Genomic DNA, 11,609 nt, shown 5'->3' on the forward strand with positions numbered 1-11,609 from the left:
ATCTATCTATCTATCATCTATCTATCTATCATCTATCTGTCATTTACTTATCTATCTGTATTTTCTGAGTAGATGTGCTTTTTATTAAAAACTAAATTAATAATATTTGATTGATTCTTGCTTATATTTGTCACTTTTTTGTGACAGTCTGGCTACAGAGCCCTCACTGGCCTAGAACTCACTATGTAGACCAGGTTGGTCTTGAACTTGTGATCACCTTCCTTCATCTGCATGTGTGATTACATGTGTAAACCAACACATCCAGATTTTCTGCCCTTTTTGTTTGCCAGTAACCAAGTAACAGCCTTCCATTTTGGCTCAACTTAAATCTGTCATTCCTGGGAAAACTGAAGCTCATTATTCATCAATAATAGTATGCAAGGGCAAAGAACTTACAAAAATTAAAGACCCATGAAAAGATTTAATGTCTTCAATATCTGGGGGAAAATGTACACATTTCAATCTGGATTAATTTCAAATATATTTACACAATATATAATATTCTACAAAATATGTAATATAAATATATGAGTCCGAATGTGCCTAGGGGCCCATGGAAGACAAAGTATAGGCCTGCATTAAACAAGGAAGTTTTTGTTTTGTTTGTTTGTTCCACTGAGTATATTTTCTAACTTAAAAAAATTATTGAGAATTTCATACATGCATATAGGGTGTTTTGATCAAATCCATTCCTCCCTCTCCCACTTCTTCCATATCTCTCCATCACTTTTTCCTGAAAAACTTTGTGTACTCTTTCTTTTTGTTAGTGGGGCTTTTTGCTACTCTAACATTTCCCTCTCTGAAGAGGTAACCCTAAAATCTTTTAAGGATTAGATAAAAGCTCCCAAATATTTTTGACATTTTTGGCCTTTTGAACAGAATATATGGCTAAGAGGCCCAAAGATATTTTGATTTTTAACCAAGAAACTGGCTACTTTTCTTTGGGATATTTTTACCTAACTGCCTAGGCAATTATTACCTCCTATTCTTATCATACCATCCCCTGAAGAGGTTACCCAAATTGCCAATAGGGAATTGGGATGCAGACTGCTCTGGCTTCTTCCATGCTAAACAGGGACACAGTGTGAGGCAATTGGGGTACCCTTTTAGTGGGTCTATATAAAAGACTCCCAAATTTATAACTCTTAATTGTAGGGAACAAAGAAAGTCCTTGACTGGTGCCTAGGAGATGGGAAGGAGAATTAAAGGCAAGAGTAGTTAGCATTACAAATTCTAGACAGGGAACCATAAAAAAGTTAAAACAAGGCAAATTTAAAATGTTCATATCAGAGTCCTTTGGAATTTCTTGACAAGGGCTTCCGAAAGCATCCCTCCACTGGGTTCCTCCTCATTTTTTCTTTTGTCTGCCAAGGCTGACCTTGAGAGTGATGGACTCAGGATTTGCTTTCAGGCACTTTGATGGCTGTTGGAGTGGCTAGAATCAGTGTCAGTCCCCTTGCAAAGGCTTCTAGATAGGAATTAATTAATTTTAAACTATTTCGTTTCTGAGAACATCATACATGCGTATTGCATTTGCATTGTTTCCATCCTGCCGTTCCCTCTCCAACTCCTCCCCTGTCCTTCCTCCAACTCCCTCTCAATTTCTTGTCTTCTATTATTACTGTTACATACACATGCTTACATTCACATATGCATATATAATGCCCTGAGTCCATTGAGTGGTGCTCATATATACCTGTTTTTAGGGCTTCCCATTTGGGATTAAATAACTTCTCAGGGAGCTAGTCCTCGGAGGAAACTAATTCTTCCTCCCTCAGTGTCCTTCATGTTGAAGTGAGACCCTGTGCAATTTCTCTCACCTACCTTGAAATGTCAACTGGTTTTGTTATGCAGATCCTGTTAGAATATCATACTATGGAGATTTCAGTGGTAAAGCTGCCCAATCGTGTCTAGAATGCATTAACTTGCAGCAGGTATCTTGTCTCTTTGGTTCCTACATACTTTCCAACCAACCCCCTTATGTGTTGTTCCCTGAATCTTAGGCTTAGAGGTTGCACTGTAGTTGTATCATTTAACTTTGGGCATCTCGCAATCACTTGTTCTCTGTGTTTGACCAGTTATGAGAGCTTTGCAATAGTTTCTGTTGTAAAAAGAAGCTTGAAGCAGGCATGTTTTAAAAACACAGAAATGTATAGGGGCTGGTGAGATGGCTCAGTGGTTAAAAACTGTTCTTGCAGAAGACCCAGGTTCGAATCCCAGCACCACATAGCAACTAACAACTGTCCAGAACTCCAGTTCCAGGGAATCCCTGTCCTCCGTGGGCATTGCATGGCACAGGTGTGCTTACCTACATGCAGGCAATACACGCATACATATAAAATAAAAATAACAACAACAATAAAAAAAAAAAACCCACAGAAATCGGCTTGGACAAATGGCTCAGCAGTTAAGAGCACTGATTGCTCTTACAAAGGACCTAGCTTCAATTCCTATCACTCACATGGTGGCTAACAACCATTTGTAACTCTAGTTCCAGGGGATCTGATGCCCCCTTCTGATCTCTCTGGACATTGCGTAGCATGGGTGCACTTACATACATGCAGGCAATACACTCATACACAAAAAATAAAAATAAATAAAAATTATATATAAAAAGTCAAAAATTAAAGTGGACTCATTTCAGTGACAGGGCACTGAGAGTTCTGTATTGTCATATTTTGTCACTACCGAAAAAAAAAGTAAAAAATTACCTTCACTAATTAGTTAAAAAATCCAGAAAAAGACTGTGTTATGCTGTTCTGTAAAAATTCTTTTGTGTCTTTCTGCTGCAATTTGGATAACCTTCCCTGTGATAGAATACCTTTCCAAATCCCCAACCTCTTTGTGTATCTTTCACAATAAAGTCTCTATTTTATGAAATCCAAACCTTTAATTTCTGGGCATATGTCACCTTTCACACCGCTGATCCTCCCTTGTCTAGAACATTCTCCCAAACAGGTCTTGGTCTCTACCTGTCTATTTTGTGGTTTTGATGCTTTTTTTTTTTCCAAGTAGGTGATACTTTCTTTTCACTCCAGTCTAGACTGGAACCTCTTCCCTATTCCTAGACCCCTAGTTCAAATGCGTGGCATTGATCACTTGTCTATTATGTCCCTAGTTTATTGCTCACTTCTCTGTCTCAGGTCTCGGTGTAGTTTGTGATGGGCAGTACACTGCCCAGTCTGACATGTGGCCCAAGTGCCCAGTCCACTGCCCGGCATGAGTTATTAGAAGATAAGTGCACAACTAATGAACAACTTCAAAATGATTAAATATGCCAATACACTTGAGAATTTTTAAAGACAAAACAAAAAATTCTTCATTATATTTCAATGTACTCAATATGTTACTAAGAAAAGGTGTTAACATTTGTGTAACTGTAAACTAAAAGTTCAACAGCAGACTTGAGAACTCAAGTCCTCAGTTCAGAATACATACATAGGGGGGGCTGGAGAGATGGCTGCGTGGTTAAGAGCCCTTACTGCTCTCTCAGGGGATCCAGGTTCAGTGCCCAGCATCCACATGGTGGCCAACAGCCATCTGTAACTTCAGTTCCAGGGTGTCTGACACACCCTTCTCTGGCCTCCTTGGGTTTGCACGCACATGGTACACTTACACAGATGACAAAACAACTAAAATAAAAATAAATAAAATTTTAAAAAACTAAACACAAAACATAGTACATGAATGTGGATCTTAAAAATCTTACTAATTTTAGTTGAAACTCCAATGCGACTGGATTATTCACGTTTATTACAGAGAAAAGAAAAGTAAACATGAGGAATCAGAGGTCTGACTTATAAGCACTGCTTTCTCCAAAGGCATTTTCAATTCATTTGAACATTTTCTAGATAGTTTCTGTTGCATAAGAGTTTTCATTAGCTTATTTATCTTTTACTGAATATTACCATTTAAACAGAGACTGTCTCCTGACTGGTCAGTGTCAGGAAAGAACATAGAAGTGATTCCTGATAAAACAAAGTATTTTCTTTGGTTTTTGACTTTGTTTTAACTCAATTACTTAGGCAAGTGTTAACTTGGAGAGATTTCAAAGAATGTTATTGAGCATGGCTATGAATTTTGATAAATTTCTCTGTGCTTTAAAAGAAGTTTTTTTTTTTTTTCTCTGAAAACAAAATGCAAGGGTTAATCTCCACCCTGTTTAATGATAGAAGCTTCGGAAGTCTGCTTGATGTACAGGAAAACACACATCAACTAAAACTACTTGATGGAGTTAAGTTTTAGGCATCTAAAATTTTCGGGAAAAATGCCTAATAATGAATGCTGTGGACATTCTGAAATGTCCAATGCCTGGAAATACAGGAAGAAGCAATCTGTTGAAGACAGACCCTTACCTAATGTTTCTTTTGCAAGGAGCAAACTCAGAGTCAGAGTAATAATCCTCTTGAAAAAGATGTGCACCATTTTAAGTACTTAGATTTGCCTTGAGGGCTTGGGACTGAAGGTTGTTCTTGACCTTGAAGGTCCCAGTGTATTTCTGCCAAGGTAAAGTCTAATTAAAATATGGTTCCACCTCCAAAGTAAAAAACTCAACCAATTCAATGATGATGACTTTGAAAATATTGTGCTCATTTTTTGCTATGAGTATCTTAGAGGAGCTCACAATTAATTATGCATTAAGCCTAAAAGAAATGTCTTACTCATGAGCTTGGAGTAGATAATATTTATTAAACACTAGGTATATGCCAAGAGTTCCCATTATTGACAGAATTTGAACACATACTTTCTCTAAGGCATTACATATCACTGGCTTCTTTGAAAAATGAAGTAACATCGCCCATGCTGACCAGGTCTATGGAGATGATGTATTCATGGGACTCAGTTTCCTCATCAGTGAAGTCATTAAGTGAAGATTCAGAGTGAGTGCTGAAGTGTGTGACCCCTATGCTGCCTTTCAGCTCATTTTATGATTATAAGTAATATAACTTTATTCCAACTTAAATTCTCCTCATCAATCAAACACTTAGCTGCTTATTTTACAAATATTGCTTAAACTTCTGTAAGCTAGTGCTGCTAGAACAGCAATGTGAACTTAATTGGGTGAAAGCATACAAAACTATTCCAATTTGACATATTGCCTTTCCGTGTATTAGTAAAGAATCGGATAATATGCAACTCCCCGTTCTCCAGCGAGTACAGCCTGAGAACGTGCTGTTACTGCTTTTCATGCATATTACTTTTCTTTTTTTCAAATTGCTGCTTAAAGCAGTGGCAAGAATAAAAATAATCCCTTTGCAAGAATAACTTAACTAGGTTCCTTTATGTTTTATACAACTCATAAAAACTATTCATTTTAAACATCAGACATCATACCACTGAGATCATTTTTGCATTAGTGTTTAAGAAGGGATTTTAAAGATACATTTAACTGCTATAGCTTCATTAAAGTAAGAAGATCTATTTAGAACAACATAGACCAGATTTCCAGAAAATATGTATATGATCCCAAGTGTCTGATCATTCTGTGACTGCAGGATGTTAGTCTTTACGGGTGAAGAAAAAAGCCAGCAACAAATCTTGTGGTAGTGATCTGCCAGAAAGAGCAATTGCAGGCTGAGAGAGACTATTTCTGTGCTAAACAGGTGAATTTTTGGCAGAGAGTCACATTGTTCTCTAGCTAATTTAGTGAAGCTTTCAATGAATTAGACTTAGTTGTTGAGCTTTGCTGAAGCGTTGGGGGGGGTGTCAGAATCCTGTCAAGGACCAAAGCTTATAGCATTTGAAAGAGAAAGAATCTCTTGACTTATCAGGGGCAGCCTTGAGAGACAGGGATATCTAGATAGGTAGGACTGTTAGCATACACTTCAAAAACCAGGCACGTTTTTAGAGAGTTTGGCAAAATGCTTTCTGATTTTATTTTCCTCTGAGGACTTCATTGTGATATTTGTTAAGGAAAAATGAGGAAGAGGAGCAGAAAGAAGAGGAAGAGGATGAGGAAGAGAACGAGAAGCCAAAGAGGAAGAGAAAGAGGAGGAGAGAAGGAAGAGGGGAAGAAGGGCAGGAGGAAGAACAGAGCATGAAACGAGGAGGGGGAAACAAAACAAACCTAGCAGCTAATGACATAAACAGGTGAGCTATGAAAACAACTGTTGACTCTATGAAAGTCAAGGTGAGCCAACAGAGATTAGTGGTCTGTGTCTCTTGTTTAAGGTTTCTCTTCTAGACAATGTCTGTTGTTGAGGCAATATGTCTGTGGTTTATTCTCGGTTTTTGTATATTGTGAGCTCAGTTGTGACAGTAGTCTGCCTTGTGTGACCACTTCGGCCTTTCCCAAATTCTAGCAATGAGCACCCCCGGTTCTCATGAACCCTGCTTTCTAGCCATTCACCCATGTTTCCAAAACTAGCATCTCACCAGAATCGTCGGCCTCTTGCCTGTGTTTCATAATTAACAGATTGTTCTCATATTAGCAAGGGATCAAGGGAGCAAGACTGAGAAAAATTTCATTCTTTTTGGATCCTGTTCTTTTCATCAGCTCTATTAATGGTTCCCAGACATGCAGCTTTTGTAGTCTAGTAAAATCACAAGAAGAAAATGGGCTTGGGAAGGGGAAAGAGAAATATGTAAAATAGAGCTATCAGTTCTTAATAGGAAGAGAACACACACACACACACACACACACACACACACACACACACGATCCCATTATAGCCAGCCATCTATATAGAAAAACCTGAGGAGGCAAGTGCCCGTGCTGTGTGTTGTAGGCAGCTTTCTACTAACCACCTGCTTCTTTCCCTTTGAGTGTGTATGGAAGCTTCCAGAACTAATGAGGAGTCTATCACCACCAAAGAAGTCCATACAGACACACTCGCTGAGGTTTTGCTTCAACTGGGTCATCGTGAGCCAGGTTCCATCTTTGTGATCAGAATAGAGAAAGCATGATGGTATGGGAGTTTCTCTGAAGACTGCTCAGCGTTCTCCAGTTAGGCTCACCGCATAGGCCAATTCCGTTTTGTCTTTGTCAAGTAAGAAAATAAAAATGTAATAATGAAATAAAACATTTTTGCGCAAATATTATTTAAAATGAAATAATTTACTTACATTTACTATAAATTAACTCATTACTATATTGGTTGTACTTTTATGTATTAAAAATATTTTAGGGGCTGGAGAGATGGCTCAGAGGTTAAGAACACTGGTTGTTCTTGCAGTAGACCCGGGTTCGAATTCCAGCACCCACATGGCAGCTAACAACTGTCCATAACTCCAGTTCCATGGGATCCGATGGCCTCATCTGTTCTCTATGGACATTGCATGACATGGGTGCACTTACCTACGTGTAGGCATAACACTCATACACATAAAATAAAAATAATAAATAAAATATTAAAAATATTTTAACATAATCACTAACCCGTGTGCCCTAGTTAGCTTTAACTGCCAACTTGGCACAGCCTAGAGACCCCTGAGGGGAGAGTTTCAATTGAAGAATGTTCTAGATCATATTGGCCTCAAACAAGTCTGTGGGGGATTGTATTGATTGTTAACTGAAGAAGAAGGCCCAGCCATTGGTGGGTGGCAGCATCTTCTGCACATGTGGCTCTGAAGTGTTTAAATACTAGCTGAGCAGAACCCGGGCCAGCAAGCAGCATGCTCTATGGCTGCACTACTTTGGTTATGAAGAGAGATAGTTCATTGGTTGGAGGCAATGTTGCGTAGAATAGCAAGCAGGCCTGTCCTCAAGTTCCTGCCTTGACATCTCTCAGTGATGGACTGTAGCCAGGAATTGTAAGACAGATAAATCGTTTCCTCCTGTGAGTTGCTTTGGTCAGGGCATTTTATCACAGTGACAGAAAGCTAACTAGAATATTGTCATCTTCTCGGAACTAAAGGAAGCCGAGCCACCAGTCTTTGTAGGCCAGGGAAAGCCACCTTAGCGAATTGAGACACTTTCCACATTACATCTGTAGCTCACTGAGCCACATCGGGCTATCTGTCGGCTGATGTGTTGCTTAGCCACTAGCTTTGATTCTTTTCCATTGATCAGTCAGCTGCGCTGCATCTTTCCCTTGCATTATGTTAACATGCACCAGGTGGCGATAAACATGCACACAAAGCTAGTGTCTTCCATCTGATGTGAGAATTCATGACTTTTTCTTAAAAGGATTCATATTTCAAAATTCACTTAATTTTCTTATTAAGAAAAATTGAACACTGTGTAACAAAATCAAGTCTACAGAGCAAAGACCAAGAACAGTATAACACCCCAAAACAAGTATTTGCTAAAGAGTGTTAATTTTTTTGCTACATTTACCTTGATCTCCATATTTTATATTTACTTACTTGCTTATTGTTTTATTTTTATTTTAGAGTGGGTCCCATACATCCCAGGTTGGCCTTGAACCTGATCTTCCTGAGGACGTGCACCAATATAACTGGCTCTATAATTTTCTAGTACAACTTTTAAATGTGTGATTCACTACAAAATCGGTGCCATGTCACATCTCGTATTGCCTTGATTCTCTGTCGGTTGGATCCTTGTCTGTATTCCAAGGTTCCTGCTCTGCTCTTCCATCTCTCCCAAGGCTCCCCGGAGTGACGAGAAGGTAGTTTTCACACCGCTTCTCCCTCACACATTGCAGATTTCAGTTCTTCAACATCACACATCTACAAGCCGCTTACAACTCTACTCCACAGTGAGCAGAATTGACAGAAAGGGAACGCTTACTTAGTTATCTGTGTCAATTGGCATGTGCACTGGGGACCAAACCCAGGTTGTCAGGACCACTGATGGCAATTGGAATTTAAGGACAGTCTTGCCTTAATCGTACCAGTACGTAGCAGTTCTGGTTAGAGTTCTGAGGAATGTGATTAGGGGAGGAGAACAGGGGTTAAGAGTAGAAGAGGAACCCTGTTAGCACAGATGACCCCCATGGTTGCTTTCCATCACTGGGTTAAACCAGATACTCAGAGCACTGAGTTTTGAGGTAAAAAATCAAATAGCCTCTCTCTCAGCCTTCCCCTGGGAGATTAAAAAGCACACGTGATTGAACGGTAAGAAGACTTGGGATATGATCTGTGCTTGGCTCAGTGGGAATCTAATTTCTTTCCCATTGGCTTGCATCATTATTAAATAAACATTTTATCTTATGAGTTATAAACTCATTCATTTATAATGTGGATCTGTGCTATTTTATTAGAGTTGTCAAAAAAGTTTAGGAAACTTACTTCTTTCCTGAGAATTTATCCACAAAGATGACAGTATATAATTAGAGGAAATATATAAATATGCAAAGTAACTTCCCTGTTCATTCATTACCACAGAGCGTCAGAACCATACCGCAGCTATGACCTAGTATGGCCTAGTGGCGTGCTATGAAATCAGTTTAGAAAATTGCAGCTTGCGTTGTGTGTGTGTGTGTGTGTGTGTGTGCCTGTGGAGGTCAGAGGTCAACCTCAGATGTTCCCCAGGTGTTTTCTACCCTGAGTTTTGAGTAAGGACTTCACATTGGCCTGGAGCTTGCCAAGCAGCCTGGACTGGTTGCCTGCAGGGGCCAGGATTCATCTGATTTTCTTCTCCTATGATAGGGTTACAAGGCAGCATCACCATCACCACTCCTGACTTTTTGATGTAGATTCTGGTGATTTAACTTAGCTTCCAGTACATGCAAAGCAATCCCTTTGCTGACTGAACTATTTCCTCAACCTATTATTTTCAATGCAGGAAATGATAGATGGACTCAAAAGAATAGTTTGGAAGATGAAATATTAGAGGTCATAGCATGCAGTAAGGATGTGGACTTTATGGAGAACTTCATTGGCATGGACTGTATGTGAAACCTCTTTCATCAGCTTGTCATCAAAATGTGTGAGAGTCGCTAGTAGAGTTTTCTCTCAGTATGGGTGGAACAACAGGGTCTTAGAATAGCTGTAGGACTGGTTCACATTCACACAGCTAGCTTATGTAATGGAAGGAATAAAAACCAGCTTTTCTGATTGTTCTTACCTGTTGATATTTTTCGGAGGTAGAGCATTTAACAGGCCATGTGGACAGAGAACTCTTTAGAGAAGTAGGAAGGCACAGACACCCTTCTGTATTTGACTCAAGTAAGAGACTTCAAGTTTAAATGTAAAAATATTGAAGTGATAGAATTCTAGTCTGAAGTTCTAATGTAAACATCCTAGGTTCTGCTATTTTTGAAGATATTTAACTATTTTCCAACCCAAATTTGACTTCAAATGTGAGATGGCCTCAAACAGAGAGATACGGGGACAAAAATGAATGGGAATGTGGCTGTTGGGGTCTCAGTGTCTATAGACAATTCTTAATTATCAATAATAACGGAGGGTAGAGGGTCCTGGAGACCTCCTGTCTATGCAGTAGATGGATTTGAGGAAACATGGAAGACGGGGTGATCTTTCTCCAAGCAAATTTGGCCATTTGCATACACATCATTTTGAATTTGTTAAAATTCATATCTTCTGGCTGTCCTGAATTGGATCAGACTGAGGAGTTTACTTTGACATAGGCTGTGTGTCTTTTTACACCCTGTAAAGTCTGAGACGCACTGAAATCAGATGTGAAAGGGATCAAGTGTCAATAATCATGAAAGTAGCTCTAACCTAATTTCCTTAGATGTTTGTTAGTAACTCAGAGCTCGAAGATGCCAGAGAAGTGGTGGCAATGCACTGAGAGGGCCACGATCGATCTGGTATATCGATGTTTGCCCTACTTAGTAGGAGTCAAAATTTGCCTTCCACAGTGCATTTAATTGCCATTATTCATTTATTCACCCCTCACTCAACCCTGAATGCTTGCTACACACTTGTTACTCTGCTGAGCTCTAGGAATCCAGAGGTGAGCAAAGGATCCTGTTAGAAGCACTACTTCCAAATTCTCTCTCCCAACCTAATAGATTCTCTGGTCCTTGGAAATTACAGGCTCTTGTTTGTCATGACATACTCTCCTTTCCAAGTCACAGCTGAATGGGTCAGGATGGATTCCTGCTTAGAGGCCAGGCAATCCACTGGCCAGATGCTCTCCTTCAGAGCTGATGTCATCAGTGCATAGTGTGTGAGTACAGGAGTAAGAGGTTTATATCCAAGTGATGGCCACAGCTCCTCTGAAGCACAGTTTGTTAGAGCTTTGCTCACATTATCCTTCCTAAAGAAGCCAGGACGTCCTAGCTCAGAACACGCTGATACTTTCTCCTGTGCTGTGCATTTCCCCTTGTTCCCTTCATTAGAATCATTATAATTAATTAAATAATTGTCATCATGGTGCATTGTCCATTCATCTTACTTGGAATATAAGTTTCATGCTGTTCTTATGCTGGATATTGAAACATCTCTATGCTTTGCAACAGAAATGCACGTTTAATACATACCAGACCCCCAAATTACCTTCAATGCATTCCAAAATTAAATAGCTTCAGGCGGGTTCAAGTTGATTTTAACTTAAGATTTCCCAAAAAATAATGGGGTTCATTTAATTTTCTACTTTGTTTCTTCCAACTTATAGTAAAGAGCAGAAACCAGACTACCATGATCATTGTTCTAGAAATATTTCTAATCCACTTAGATTTATACTTGTTCAGAAAAATATAGGTCATGGATCTATAAACTCCAAGTTCAAATGCATTGAA

The 11,609-nt window shown here is 39.2% G+C and overlaps 1 long non-coding RNA gene across 2 annotated transcripts in view; it reads left to right on the forward strand.

The window, feature by feature from the left end:
• Window positions 1-5,953, forward strand: part of LOC115067906 — an 80,115-nt gene extending 74,162 nt beyond the window's left edge. For both annotated transcript variants that reach the window (XR_003847260.1, XR_003847261.1), the window contains exons 3-4: window positions 4,755-4,880; window positions 5,914-5,953. This is a non-coding gene — a long non-coding RNA (uncharacterized LOC115067906). The remainder of the gene's footprint in view (window positions 1-4,754; window positions 4,881-5,913) is intronic.
• Window positions 5,954-11,609: the final 5,656 nt, after the last annotated feature.

Source organism: Nannospalax galili, unplaced genomic scaffold (assembly GCF_000622305.1).
Source record: "Nannospalax galili isolate Female #2095 unplaced genomic scaffold, S.galili_v1.0 scaffold1907, whole genome shotgun sequence".
In the NCBI taxonomy this organism is placed as follows: Eukaryota; Metazoa; Chordata; class Mammalia; order Rodentia; family Spalacidae; genus Nannospalax; species Nannospalax galili.